Below are 16,559 nucleotides of genomic sequence, written 5' to 3'. Positions count from 1 at the left end.
ACTACTATCTTTGCTTTGCTAGATGCTCGCTCTGTTGCTATGCCTATGCTATGATGCCTACCATCTGCTTATCATGCCTCCCAAATTGCCATGTCAAACCTCTAACCCACCATGTCCTAGCAAACCGTTGATTGGCTATGTTACCGCTTTGCTCAGCCCCTCTTATAGCGTTGCTAGTTGCAGGTGAAGATTGGAGACCGTTCCTTGTTGGAACATTATTTACTTGTTGGGATATCATTACATTATCTTGTTATCTTAATGCATCTATATACTTGGTAAATGGTGGAAGGCTCGGCCTCTCGCCTAGTGTTTTGTTCCACTCTTGCCGCCCTAGTTTCCGTCATCTCGGTGTTATGTTCCCGGATTTTGCGTTCCTTACGCGGTTGGGTTATAGTGGGAACCCCTTGATAGTTCGTCTTGATTAAAGCTTTTCCAGCAATGCCCAACCTTGGTTTTACCATTTGCCACCTAGCCTCTTTTTCCCTGGGGTTTCCGGAGCCCGAGGGTCATCTTATTTAAGCCCCCCGGGCCAGTGCTCCTCTGAGTGTTGGTCCAACCGAGCGATGTCCGGGGCTACCAGGGGCAACTCTGGGCTGGCCTACCCGACGTCTTGCTCATATGGTGTGCCCTGAGAATGAGATATGTGCAGCTCCTATCGGGATTTGTCGGCACATCTGGGTGGTGTTGCTGCATTTGTTTTAACTTGTCGAAGTGTCTTGTAGAACCGGGATACCGAGTCTGATCGGAACGTCTCGGGAGGAGGTCTATTCCTTCGTTGACCGTGAGAGCTTGTCATGGGCTAAGTTGGGACACCCCTGCAGGGATTTGAACTTTCAAAAGCCGTGCCCGCAGTTATGGGTAGATGGGAATTTGTTAATGTCCGGTTGTAGATAACTTGAACCTTAACTTAATTAAAATGAATCAACAGTGTGAGTTATCGTGATGGTCTCTTCTGGCGGAGTCCGGGAAGTGAACATGGTATTGGAGTAATGCTTGCCGTAGGATGCCCTCTAGTTACTCGCTCGCGCTTCGCCTCCTCTTCTCGCTCTCTTTTGCGAACAGGATAGCCACCATATGTGCTAGTCGCTTGCTGCAGCTCCACATATTTTCCTTGCCTTACCTATTAAGCTTAAATAGTCTTGATCGCAAGGGTGCGAGATTGCTGAGTCCCTGTGGCTCACAGATTACTTCCAAACGAGATGCAGGGCCTGATGATTCCGTTCCAGATGACGCGCTTGAGTTCAAGTGGGAGTTCGACGAGGACTCACGCCGATACTACGTGTCTTTCCCTGATGATCAGTAGTGGTACCCAGTTGGGGTGATCGGGACCGTGTCGCATGTTGGATTATCTTTTATTTTGGCGCCGTAGTCGGGCCATGAGTGTTTGAATGTTGTAATGCTATTTATGTACTTGATTGACGTGGCGAGTGTAAGCCAACTATGTATCTCCCCTTTTATTATCTATATATTACATGGGATGTTGTGAAGATTGCCTAACTTGCGACATTGCTTTCAATGCGGTTATGCCTCTAAGTCGTGCCTCGACATGTGGGAGTTATAGCCGCATCGAGGGCGTTACAACAGTTCATAAGGTGTCATCTCAACGGATTTAGATGGTGCCCTATTTAACGTGAATGCAGTTATGTCTAATGCATATCCCCAAAACGATAGTGGTAAATCATTAAGAGACATCATAGATTGTACCATATCTAATAAAGTATGGTTATGATGTTCGGACACACCATTACGCTATGGTGTTCCAGGTGGCGTGAGTTGCGAAACTATTCCACATTGTTTCAAATGAAGACCAAACTCGTAACTCAAATATTCTCCTCCACGATCAGATCGTAGAAACTTTATTTTCTTGTTACGATGATTTTCCACTTCACTCTGAAATTATATGAACTTTTCAAATGTTTTAGAGTTATGTTTCATCAAGTAGATATACACATATATGCTCAAATCATGTGTGAAGGTCAGAAAACAATGATACCCGCCGTGAGTCTCAACACTCATTGGACCGCACACATCGGTATGTATTATTTCCAATAAGTCAGTGGCTCGCTCCATTGTTCCGGAGAACGAAGTCTTAGTCATCTTGCCCATGAGGCATGGTTCGCAAGCATAAAAATGATTCATAATCAAGTGATTCCAAAAGCCCATCAGCATGGAGTTTCTTCCTGCGCTTTACACCAATATGACCTAAACGGTAGTGCCACAAATAAGTTGCACTATCCTTATTAACTTTGCATCTTTTGGCTTCAATATTATGAATATGTGTATCACTACGATCGAGATCCAACGAACCATTTTCATTGGGTGTATGACCATAGAAGGTTTTATTCATGTAAACAGAACAACAATTATTCTCTAACTTAAATGAATAACTGTATTGCAATAAGCATGATCAAATCATATTCATGCTCAACGAACACCAAATAACATATATTTAGGTTTAACACTAATCCCAAAAGTATAGGTCGTGTGCGATGATGATCATATCAATCTTGGAACCCCTTCCAAAACACATCGTCACTTCACCCTTAACTAGTCTCTGTTCATTCTGCAACTCCCGTTTTGAGTTACTACTCTTAGCAACTGAACCAGTATCAAATACTGAGGGGTTGCTATAAACACTAGTAAAGTACACATCAATAACATGTATATCAAATATAGCATTGTTCACTTTGCCATCCTTCTTATCCTCCAAATACTTGGGGCAGTTCCGCTTCAAGTGACCAGTCCCTTTGCAGTAGAAGCACTTAGTCTCGGGTTAGGTCCAGACTTGGGCTTCTTCTCTTGAACAGCAACTTGCTTGCCGTTCTTCTTGAAGTTACCTTTCTTTCCCTTTGCCCTATTCATGAAACTAGTGGTCTTGTTAATCATCAACACTTGATGCTCTTTCTTGATTTCTACCTTCATCGATTTCATCATCATGAAAAGCTCAGGAATCATTTACGTCATCCCTTGCATACTATAGTTCATCACGAAGTTCTACTAACTTGGTGATGGTGACTAGAGAATTCTGTCAATCACTATTTTATCTGGAAGATTAACTCCCACTTGATTCAAGCGATTGTAGTACCCAGACAATCTGAGCACATGCTCACTGCTTGAGCTATTCTCCTCCATCTTTTAGCTATAGAACTTGTTGGAGACTTCATATCTCTCAACTCTGGTATTTTCTTGAAATATTAACTTCAACTCCTGGAACATCTCATATGATCCAAGATGTTCAAAACGTTGTTGAAATCCCGATTCTAAGCTGTTAAGCATGGTGCACTAAACTATCAAGTAGTCATCATATTGAGCTAGCCAAACGTTCATAACGTCTGCATATGCTCCTGCAATAGGTCTGTCACCTAGCGGTGCATCAAAGACATAATTCTTCTGTGCAGCAATGAGGATAATCCTCAGATCACGGATCTAATCCGCATCATTTCTACTAACATCTTTCAACTTAGTTTTCTCTAGGAACATATCAAAAATAAAACAGGGAGCTAAACATGAGCTATTGATCTACAACATAGATATGCTAATACTACCAGGAGTAAGTTCATGATAAATTGAAGTTCAATTAATCATATTACTTAAGAACTCCCACTTAGATAGACATCTCTCTAATCATCTAAGTGATCACGTGATCCAAATCAACTAAACCATAACCGATCATCGTGTGAAATGGAGTAGTTTTCAATGGTGAACATCATTATGTTGATCATATCTACTATATGATTCACGGTCGACCTTTCGGTCTTAGTGTTCCGAGGCCATATCTGCATATGCTAGGCTCGTCAAGTTTAACCTGAGTATTCTGCTTGCACCCGTTGTAGACGGACAAAGAGCTTATCACACCCGATCATCACATGGTGTCTGGGCATGACGAACTTTGGCAACGGTGCATACTCAGGGAGAACACTTTTATCTTGAAATTTAGTGAGAGATCATCTTATAATGCTACCGTCATAACTAAGCAAAGTAAGATGTATAAAAGATAAACATCACATGTAATCAAAATATGTGACATGATATGGCCATCATCATCTTGTGCCTTTGATCTCTATCTCCAAAGCATCGTCATGATCTCCATCGTCACCGGCATGACACCATGATCTACATCATCTTGATCTATATCAATGTGTCGTCACATGGTCGTCTCGCCAACTATTGCTCTTGCAACTATTGCTATCGCATAGCGATAAAGTAAAGCAATTATTTGGCACTTGCATGTTATGCAATAAAGAGACAACCATAAGGCTTCTGCCAATTGCCGATAACTTCAACAAAACATGATCAGCTCATACAACAACTTATATCTCATCACGTCTTGACCATATCACATCACAACATGCCCTGCAAAAACAAGCTAGACGTCCTCTACTTTGTTGTTGCAAGTTTTATGTTGCCGCTACGGGCTGAGCAAGAACTGTTCTTACCTACGCATCAAAACCACAATGATAGTTCGTCAAGTTAGTGTTGTTTTAACCTTCTCAAGGACCGGGCGTAACCACACTCGGTTCAACTAAAGTTGGAGAAACTGACACCCGCCAGCCACCTGTGTGTGAAGCACGTCGGTAGAACCAGTCTCACGTAAGCGTACGCATAATGTCGATCTGGGCCGCTTCATCCAACAATACCGCCGAACCAAAGTATGACATGCTGGTAAGCAGTACGACTTGTATCGCCCACAACTCACTTGTGTTCTACTCGTGCATATAACATCAACGCATAAAACCAGAATCGGGTTCCACAGTTGGGGAACGTAGTAATTTCAAAAAAAATCATGCGCACACGCAAGATCATGGTGATGCATAGCAACGAGAGGGGAGAGTGTGTCCATGTACCCTCGTAGACCGAAAGCGGAAGAGATAGCACAACGCGGTTGATGTAGTCGTACGTCTTCATGATCCGACCGATCAAGTACCGAATGCACGGCACCTCCGAGTTCTGCACACGTTCAACTCGATGACGTCCCTCGAACTTCGATCCAGCCAAGCTTCGAGGGAGAGTTCTGTCAGCATGACGGCGTGGTGACGATGTTGATGTTCTACCGTCGCAGGGCTTCGCCTAAGCACTGCTATGATATTATCGAGGTGGACTATGGTGGAGAGGGCACGGCACACAGCTAAAAGATCTAAGAGATCAATATTTGTGTCTATGGGGTGCCCCTCTCCTCCGTATATAAAGGAGAGGAGGAGAGGGCCGGCCAAGGGGAGGAGGCGCACTCAAGGGGGAGTCCTACTCCCACCGGGAGTAGGACTCCTCCTTTTCCTATTTGGAGAGGGAGAGGGAAGGAAGAGGAAGGAGGGAGGAAGGAAAGGGGGGTCGGCCCCCCTCCCAATTCGGATTGGGCTTGGGGGGCGCCCCCTCCTTTGCTCCTTTCCCCTCCTTTCCACTAAAGCCCATTAAGGCCCATATACCTCCTGGGGGGTTCCGATAACCTCCCAGTGCTCCGGTATTATCCTGATCTCACCCGGAACCATTCCGGTATCCAAATATAGTCATTCTATATATCGATCTTTACGTCTTGAACATTTCGAGACTCCTCGTCATGTCCATGATCACATCCGGGACTCCAAACTACCTTCGGTACATCAAAAACCATAAACTCATAATATAACCATCATCGAACTTTAAGCGTGCGGACCCTACGGGTTCGAGAACTATGTAGACATGACCGAGACACGTCTTTGGTCAATAACCAATAGTGGAACCTGGATGCTCATATTGGCTCCTACATATTCTACGAAGATCTTTATCGGTCAAACCGCATAACAACATACGTTGTTCCCTTTGTTATCGGTATGTTACTTGCCCGAGATTCGATCGTCGGTATCTCAATACCTAGTTCAATCTCGTTACCGGCAAGTCTCTTAACTCGTTCCGTAAATCATCATCCTGCAACTAATCATTAGTTGCAATGCTTCCAAGGCTTAAGTGATGTTTATTACCGAGTGGGCCCAGAGATACCTCTCCGACAATCGGAGTGACAAATCCTAATCTCGAAATACGCCAACCCAACAAGTACCTTCGGAGACACCTATAGAGCACCTTTATAATCACCCAGTTACGTTGTGAAGTTTGGTAGCATGCAAAGTGTTCCTTCGGTAAATGGGAGTTGCATTATCTCATAGTCATAGGAACATGTATAAGTCATGAAGAAAGCAATAGCAACAAACTAAACGATCAAGTGCTAAGCTAATGGAATGGGTCAACTCAATCACATCATTCTCCTAATGATGTGATCCTGTTAATCAAATGACAACTCTTTGTTTATGGCTAGGAAACATAACCATCTTTGATCAATGAGCTAGTCAAGTAGAGGCATACTAGTGACACTCTGTTTGTCTATGTATTCACACATGTATCATGTTTCCGGTTAATACAATTCTAGCATGAATAATAAACATTTATCATGATATAAGGAAATAAATAATAACTTTATTATTGCCTCTAGGGCATATTTCCTTCACCACCCCCACCGGGAACTATTCATCCAAACCCCCCAGCAACGCTCACTGTTCATCCAGAGGCAACACCACGGGGTCCTGTTCATCCACCCCATCGGGAACTGTTCATCCAAACCCCCCAGCAACGCTCACTGTTCATCTAGAGGCAGCATCGATCGGCTTCAGTTAGCAGCAGTAGCCATCGATCGATTGCTCGGGTTCAGTTAACAGCCATCGATCGATCGCCCGGGCTCGGTAACGCGTAGCCTGCAGTGCAATCGCTCGGGTTCAGTTAGAGCCCAATGCCTCGCGCCCATGCACGTGCGTGTACGATAGAAACACGCATCGCTCGGCCCCGACCACCCATCGTAACCGGGAACACCCCAATATTTTTCCTCACCTCGCTTCTACCATGGTTTTTTCGTCATGGACGGTCGAAAGAATGTCATGCAGGTGCGTCTTCGGCCTGCCCAGGACGAAAAGCCCATTTTCTGTCATGATTTTTTGTCATAGAAGTAGGACCCCACCACATCTATGATTATACCGGGTTTTGTCACAATTATCGTCGTAGAAGTGTCATAAGTATGACAGAAAAAAATTTGTTCGGCCCAAAATGTCATGGATGTGTCTTTTTTTAGTGATCTCGGCCTATTTAGTTCGTCATTTCCTGATATCAACTATATTTAATAACCCCTTTAATAATTTTCTTTGCCGGCGGCCAGGGCTTGGGCAAAGTTCATCAAGGTGACTCCAGGCAAATGGCGAAAAAAGTTGTTGTGGTATCGACCAAAGGTCAGTAATTAAGTAGTACTGACTAGCTACCATCTCTTTAATTATTGTTTCAATACTGTTAATTAATTATCATGCTTGAATAATTATTATCTGATTAAATTCTATTCTCGTAAAGGCCCTGAAGCAGGCGCCGGGGACTGATGTGTGTGCATACTACGTTTTCGAGAACATTCACATGATGGCGTCCGAAAGGAGCAAATCTCAAAGACAAGAATGGGTACGTTTGCCAGAACACTATTCACAATTTTTACATGATTATCGATATCTAGTCACACAACTAATACACATGCATATTGATCTCCTTCTTAACAGTTCAAAGAGGTGCGGGACAAGCTCCTAGCAACGGAGCGCATATGACCACTTCAAGAGGAAATAGCGGGATTTTTGCTCGACCAGGTCATAGATCCCAAAGGAGAATACTATTACCCGCTACTGCCCCCATGAACCACTCCCAATTGTCATCATGCTCCGAAGGCACCAAGGCAACATGTAGGTGTATAATGGTGGTTGTGAGACATTCGATGATATATATATATATATATATATATATATATATATATATATATATATATATGATCGGTTCTACGAGAAATTCTATTTATATATATACATAAGGTGTAAAATATGTAGTATCGTAGAATACCAGCAAACAAAAAAGAATTAAATGGAAAACACAAAATTAAGGGAAAAATAAAAAATAAAACCAGAACCACCCAAATATTTTAGTACCGGTTGGTGTAACCAATCGGTACTAAAGGGCTCCCCGCCCCCGGAGCAGGCTCGTGCCACGTGGTGGCCCTTTAGCGGCGGTTCGTGCAGAACCGGTACTAAAGGGGGGGACCTTTAGTCCCCACTCTTTAGTGCCGGTTGCAGAATCGGCACTAAAGGCCCTTATGAACCGGTGATACATCCCGGTTCTTCACTAGTGTTCACACATGTACTAAGTTTCCGGTTAATACAATTCTAGCATGAATAATAAACATTTATCATTATATAAGTAAATATAAATAACAACTTTATTATTGCCTCTAGGGAATATTTCCTTCAAGCACAATGGTAGATTGCTTACAGATATATATATGTAGAGAGAGAGAGTGACACTATTCTAATCCTTGGATTAGAATAACTATTTGGATCACAACCCCCTGTACATAGCAGGCGATGGGATGCTTCTGAGATCCAAAAAAGCCACCCTGATCGGCACAAAAGAAAAAAAAGAAAAGTCCCACCCCACCCCGCTCCCCACGATCTCTTCCCCTAATCTCCCCCGCTCCCCCACATCTGCCTTCCCTGCCTGGCCCGCGTCGTCGCCGTCCCTGACCTCCAATCATGTCGCCGCCAGGTCCGACACCCAACCGTCTAGCGGTAGAGGCCCGACCTCCCATCGTGCCTCCATGCCTGACCTCCCTACGCCGCCGCTCTCCGCTACCCCTAGCTCTCTACGTCGCCGCCCCTCTACCCCTAGCTCTCTGCGCCGCCGCCCTGGCCCTACCTCTGGCACTGCCTCTGCCCCAACCTCTGGCGCCGCTGCCGCCCTAACATCCGTCGACATCTCTCCCCCGCCCCAACCTCTGGCGTCCCCTCGCTGATGGCAGCGGCGGTGTCCACAGAGACGCTCTCCGGCTGTGCTCGTCCTCTCCCCAGCACCATAAATTCTAGCCCCAGCTCTACCCACCTAGCCCCATTCGCGTCATGCTCCCGGCCCCACCGGCTTGCCGCCGCCATGGTTGCCCAGGTCAGACCTCCTGTATGTTAGTTCCTTTGCTTAGCCAAATAAGTTAGGGAAGATAGACCATCCGTGACGTTGTGAGATGTGGACTGCCTTGTAGCAGAAAAACTGGAGCGTTGGGCATCTCTCACTGTAAACTGAATCTAGATCAGTTAAAACTGCACTGACAAATCTGGACAGCCAGCTTCTAGGTGGAAAACGAGTTAGTTATGCTCACAATTTCGAGTTGGCCTATACATATGAGTTGTAAAGCATATTCCAAGGTTTCCGTACTTATTTGCTTCATTTGGATGTATGGTTTGAGAGCAGTCGTCTATTTGGTTTATTGTCTAGAAACACAGTTTCCTGGGTACAATATTTTTATATGGAAGATTAGGACCTGTTGGGGTGGAATTAAAATAAAGTTACAACATAACATTTGTAGAGGCTGTTCTCCAGATGCTCAAACACATATCATTTGTTAGATTCTGTTTGGTATATTAAATCCTATGAAATTATCAAAGTGGGTTGTACTATGTTGGACAAAATTTTATGTCTGGACGTGGGTGATTGTAACTAGACTTACACTCATATTTCTTCATTGTTGATAGCGTGATGTCTTAATGTGATAAACTAGATATGAGCTGGGGTCTTGTGTGTAGAGTGATGCTAAATATATATGCTTACGGGATGAGTCCATGCTTTGTTGTGACTATGATATATGCTTGATGACAGGTGTGGGAACCTCTGCTTCGGGATCATTTAACTCACAATTTGTGCCCCGCGGTTGAGGCAAGTTCATGACAGGATAATGATTTTGCATATCCCAGGATCTCTGTTTTGTTATGATATTTACCAATGACAATGATGTTTATTACGATGGATATGACGATGACCATGATACCGCGGTTGAGGCAAGTTCATGACAGGATAATGATTTTGCATATCCCAGGATCTCTGTTTTGTTATGATATTTACCAATGACAATGATGTTTATTATGATGGATATGATGATGACCATGATATGTTGATTCAAGTACTTTGCTTGCATTTGCATATTCACACTCATGATGATAGTGAAAGAAAGAATTCCCTACCGTGGGTACGCACATCGAGACCTCCATTGTTGGGTTGCGACCTGCTTTGGAGGCAACCTCCATATGTTGGAGTGATTGGATGTCGACGGGCGTCCACTCAAGCGATACCAGTATACGCAATGAAATGAGATGAGCATGTAGGCATGTAGGAAGTCAAGTGTATGGGTTGAATGCTGATGAGTGTATGGTGTTATATCTTGATATGAGTACTGTTCATTATTCCTTTATATGAACTTGCTGAGTCTTTGTACTCATCCTTGTTGTTTACATGTTTTAGGTAAACCCTGAGGACGACATGCATGGGAGTCTTGGGAGTAGCATCAACACCATTCTCACTACACAGAACACACATATATTGTCCTTTAGGACTGTGTTTTGAGAACCTAGTATAGTTTATACTTTACTATGCTTGGTGGTTTGTTTTGAAGTTTGGAAGTTGCCCTTTCCGTCTGTATGGCTTAACAACTCTCACTAAGACTTATGTTCTCGCCGATGTTCTCGGTTTGGTATTGTAGCTTGGTGCTTTACACTTATGCCACGTTCCTGGTGATATATAACTATATCAACTGCATGTCGTGGATGTCCTTAGACATAGAGGAAACTCTGCCGAATTTTCCTTTGAGGGTATGTTTATTTTCTCTGAAGTTGTATGTGGTAATATTCAAAGTGCATGGTTGGCTTGGGGTGTTACAGCCCGCAAGGTCAGATAATTGTATTTTGGGCTGCTGGAACCTGATGGCTCAAGCTTGTAAAAGGATATTTAGAAGTTCAAAGTAGAATTAAACAAAAGTTCAAAAATAAAAAATAGTGTTATGTGCTGCTGTGTCCGTGCTATGTCTTGTGTCTCGTATGTGTGTCTGCACTCACTATGTGGGTGCTTCATGCGTTCGTGTGTGTGTCATGCTCTTTATGTCCATGTTCTTCTTCACAAAAGGTTAAACGTTCCCAAAAGCATTTTGCAAGGACACAATTTTCTTATGTTACAATCAAATTAGTATGGCTGTAGTCCAATGAGTTGATTTTTAGAAGGCCAAAATTGTGTTCATTGATCAAATTTGTAGAGATGGAAGGCGCTTGGCTGCAACTCCTTGTGTTACGACCTTGTAGTCCAATTTTCTCGTTTCTTAAAAAACCTAGAGGTTCAAATTTAATGGAGATGTCCTACATTTATTAGAAAGTTGGGAAGGTGAAACTAAAAATATAGTGCAGTTTAAAAAAGTTTTTTTAAAAAGCAAAATTTTCCTATTTCTAAAAAACCTAGAAGTTCAATTAAAACTCCTGAGCGGTTCAATGTTTATAAAAAAACTTAACTATAGCAATGCTAACTTTAAGTTCAAATTTGATAAAATAGAGAGTTCGAAGAAAATGTTATTGTTGTACTAAAAAATCCCATGGATTTTCCCATTATTGAAAAATGATAACCAAAAAGTTCAAATTAAAATAAGCAAGTTGTTCAATATACGTAATAGAAAACATTTTTTTTCATGGTTTTAAATAACACTCAGAAGGTCAAATTAAAATAAAAGAGAAGTTCAAAAATATTTTATAAAAAAGATTTTCTTCGTTTATTTACAAAACCTAGAAGTTCAAATTTATGAAATGAAGTGGTTATATGTTTATTTACAAAAAAAATTCCTTGTTACCAAATAATAAAGCCAAGACGTTCACTTTAAAGAAATGGAAGGTTCGATGTATACAAAAAAAATCAGATTCTTCTCATTTCATGAAGAAGTAAAGTATGAAGTTCAATTTGAAAAGATAAAGTATAAAGGATTTTCACCGTTTCTAAATAAAAAACTCTCGAAGTTCAAATTAAAATAATAGAGCGGTTCGATTTTACTAAAAACTAGGTTTATTCACATTACTAAAAACAAGAAGTCCAAATTTAAAAAATGGTGAAGTTCGGTGTGAATAAAATACTCAAATTTTCTCTCTTTACTAAAGAATAAAATGAAGAAGTTCAAATTTAAATAAAGAAACAACTAAAAAATTTAAATAGATATGAAAAGTGCAATATTACATAGCATTAAAAAATAGAGGTTTACAAAAACTTATGAGGATGTTGATATTCTAAAAATGAGGAATTTCAAAAAAAATGAGCAAGAAGTTTTTGTTGCTAGAAGTTCAAGTGCTCGGCCTGAGAAAGTTCGAAATTTTTCGTGAGAGAGGTTGAACAAAAATACGTAACAGAAGTTCAAGGTGAAAATAGCGGGAAGTTCAACTACTACACGGAATGCGTTTCAGATAAGAATGTAAGAATAGAAAACAAAAGGCTTAAAAGGTTTGTTGAAAGAAGTTCAAGTGCTCTGTCCGGCGAAGTTCAAAAATTCTTGCGATACAGGTTCACCTTGTATTTCCATGTTCGATTTTTTCAGTATAAAAATCGAATACAATTCTTTACTCAAAAATATGATTTACCTGTTCAAAAAATAAAAATCAAATACAATTCTTTACTCAAAAATATGAGTTGAAGTTTAAATTGAAATAACAGAGAAGTTTGTAGTTTATTAAAACCTATGATTTACGTGCTCAAAAAATAAAAAACACAACGCCTTTTTTTGCACTTTTAAAAACAACTCATAAATGAAAAAATGGTTGCTAGAAGTTCAAGTGCTCGGCGAGGAAAAGTTCAAAAATTCTTGTGAGAGAGATTCACCGTGTATCTAGATGTACAAAATAGATAAAAAGATGTTGTTTGTTGTGTTTTAAAATAATTCACTCAAACCAGAGAGAAGTTCAAAGGGATGATATTCAGAAGTTCACGTACTACATGGTGTGTGTTTCATATAAGAAAAATACAATAAAGTGAAATAGAGTGAAGTTCAAACAGACATGCCCCAGAAGTTCAACTACTTCATGTAGTGAAAAAAACAACACGTCAAAAACAGAGTGAGGTTCAAATGGACATGCCTGAGAAGTTCAACTACTTGACACAGTGCGTTTCCATTCGCAATGAAGGCAGAAATCATGATCTCGTCATTTCTCTAATTTACTTCAAAATGACAGGAATATCATTTGTGTAAGTTCAAGTCCTCGATCGAAGAAAGTTAAAAAAATATTATGAGAGAGGTTTGTACAAAAATAATATCATTTGTGTAACACTGACGAAATGGATGAGAAAATTACAAACGAAAATACGTCACAGAAGTTCAACGTGAAAACACCAGGAAGCTCGACTACTATAGTGAATGAATTTAAGATGAAAAACTTTTAGAATCGTCGCGAGTATGAAAAAAATGATTAACACAAGAAAGTTGTGTGTTTACATCAGCTTTCCACCGGTATATTACTTGCTCAATTATGGTAAGTGTTCTGGTGAGTGGATGGAGAGCTACGAGCAAAAAAATCACGTGAAAACAGAGTGAAGTTCACGTACACGCGCCGAGAAGTTCAGGTTCTTCACGCGCTGCATTTTCGAAGAATCTGTTTCGCTATAAAGGCAGAACGAATGATCTCGCCGTTTTCGAAATTACATGAAAACGGCTAGGAATCAGAGAAAACCATCAACATGGAAAAGTATCGCATTTTCTGTAGCTTTTCAGCGGTATATTATTTGTCTCATTCCGATAAAGTTTGTAGAAATTATGGGGAAAATACGTTTTTTGCCATTTTCCAAATTGACTTAAAATCGTAAGGAATTGGGAGAAACAATATATACAAAAAAGTTTCGTATTTGTTCAAGATTTCCAACGCCATATCATTTGCTGCATTGAGACATACGGTTAAAAAATTAGCTCGAAAATATGAACTCGGTGGAACTTGTATTGTTTTCTAAATTACTTTTAAACCGTTCAAAATTAGAAAAAACTTTTAACATGAAAAACTAGCGCATTTACATAAGTTTTCCAACGCCATATTGTTTGCCTCAATTGGATTAGCCGTTTAGAAATGACATCGAAAATACGAACTCGGGTGTTCCGTTTGCAAAATTCTACGATTTTCCAAATTACTCTTTATCCATAGGGAATTAGAGAAAACTTTCAACATGTGGAAGGAGCGGTTTTGCAGCAGCTTTCCAATGCCATATTATTCGCCTCATTCCGATAAACGGTTTAGATACGCGATCGAAAATACGATTCACGTTTTTTGTATGAGGAAAAAACGGTTTTCAAAACTGCTCTTAAACCGCTTACATTTTGCTAAAAAAAATTAACTTGGGTCATGATACTGGTGTCGATAGCTTTCCAACGGTATATCGCAAGCCCCATTTGGGCAATGTTGGCGGAAGTTCAACCTAGCACAGGGGGAAGTTCAGTTCGAACAACTCAGGCAGTAAAATTGCAACGGAGGCTTGTTTCATCACGACCCGAGAGTAAATGCGCTAATGAGCGAGATTCCTATTTAAAACGGGTATTTAGTTCCTAAAAACCGTTTGTAGATTACACTTACATCACATAGAACATGACTGATTAAAAAAATTCGCGCGGGGAGACACGGTTGAGATGATAGCACGAAGGTCGGGTTCCTACGGAGGGAAGTTCAAGCGTGTAACTCAGGAAGTTCATGTTGTGATCAGAATAATATTCTGATCCCGTGATCAGAATAGTGTTTATGTATATATATATATATATATATATATATATATATATATATATATGACAACACTATTCTAATCATGGGATTATAATAGTTATTTGGATCACAGCCGGCTATATATATAGAAGCCGACGAGGACCTCCCGAACTCCAGAGAAAAAAAACGTGGCCAAACCGATCATGCATCCCCTGCAACCGGCACCTTCCCACGATGCGTCGCTCCTCCCCCACCTCCTCCGCTGCGCCTCCGCGCACCCCCGCCCCAACCCCGGCTCCTCCCCTACGGCGCTGCGCCGCCGTGCAACCCCCCAACCCCGCCTCCTCCACCGCACCGCCGCGCATCGCCGCCCCCAACCCCGCCTCCTTTGCGATGCATCCCCACCCCGAAACGCCGCCGACTCCGCCCTGCCGCCATGCATATCCACCGCCCGCCGCCTCTCCTAGTGCGCCGCCCACCTCCAGCCCACGCACCCCGGTGAACTGCCACCTATAGTCCCCTCCGCCTCCCGCCAATCTTCTGTGATGCGCGCCGCCCCTCCTTCTGTCCCTCCTTCCGATGAAGCTCCACGTCACCACCCGTCTGCCCACTCCGGCGACCAACACACATCGGTTCTTCTTCTGGTGATGGCCACCTTGAACTTCCTGATGCAGGTTCTTCATAGCGGTAGCTCGTCACAAGAGCAGACAAGGTCGACTGTTTATTAGGAAATCCCCCATTTTTGGTGAAATTTCTTGCTGTATGGCATCGAGAACAGGAACTTCCTTGGCGAGAAGAAGGTAGTTTCTTTCTTCCTTGACCAGTCATACTCAGATCCACAAGCTTGACCAAACAATTAGATCATCGAGCTTGATTTAGGGATTTTGTGATGCTCTGAGCTGGGCCTGTATATAGAAAATGTCTTATTTCTAGCTTACCCCGCAGTAGAAAATTGTTGATACATAGTCGAAAATAGAAAATGTCCTCTTCTGAGCTGGGCATGTGCATAGAAAATGTCTGATAGTGTTGTATTTCATTCAAAAGAACTGAGTGGACTTGTTTATAGAAAGTCAAATATCTGTTCATATACCATTCTGTATATGTGATGTTCCTATGGCTTTGTACCCATGAATCCACCTCTGTGTGTTGTAGGAATCATGTATATAAATGGAACTGGTTCAGTTATCCTCTTAATTTTTCATGATTTCTGCTGCTTTTGGGAGTAATTACTCAATTTTGTTTTTCATTGGTTGTATTTTCCAGTAGAAAGAGATGGTTATTTTACAGTTGAATTCCTACATGTTCGTTCATATGCTCTAGTAATTTAAATTTTGGGCATGGTCAGGTAAAAAAATGTTAAAGGCATCCTTCCCTTCTCCATTCTTTTGCTAACTCTTTGACGTGATGCCCGAAAGTAGATGAACCTTGTCCAACGAAATATTTGAACTTCGGTTAACTTCCTATTAGACACACTAATGCAATGCAGTATGCCAGTGCTTTCTTTGAGTATTTCTTATTAGACACATATTGATTCGGTTCAGAATCTCTTCTGTCATTCTAAAGTGATGCATTTCGTTGTCTTAAAAAGTATGCATCTACTGCTTGTGTTTATGCCACGAAAAAGAAATTAGTATGGTTGCACATGGTCCACTGTTCTTGACCATTTTCTAGAGTAATTAATATGGCTACAGTCCACTGTGTTGATTTTCAGCAGGCCAACTTGATTAATGCTAGTGCAACTCATCTTCCACTGTCATGGCGAGATGTGCGTGTGTAGTGTGCACACATCCTAAAAACATCTTACTTTGTGATTGATATAGCGGCACCACATAATCAGTTGAGATTAGATGTAGCATCATTTGTGGAAAAGCAGCGGATGGATAGGCTCGATGTGTGTGTGTGTGTGTTGTACATCAAGCCATGGATAGCAGATCGACGTCATCAACACACTCCACCTGATGTACGTCATGTACGTCACCGTCGGCGAGCAGAAGCACATCG

Source organism: Triticum aestivum, chromosome 3A (assembly GCF_018294505.1).
Source record: "Triticum aestivum cultivar Chinese Spring chromosome 3A, IWGSC CS RefSeq v2.1, whole genome shotgun sequence".
Taxonomy (NCBI): Eukaryota; Viridiplantae; Streptophyta; class Magnoliopsida; order Poales; family Poaceae; genus Triticum; species Triticum aestivum.
This window is presented reverse-complemented; position numbering follows the sequence as displayed.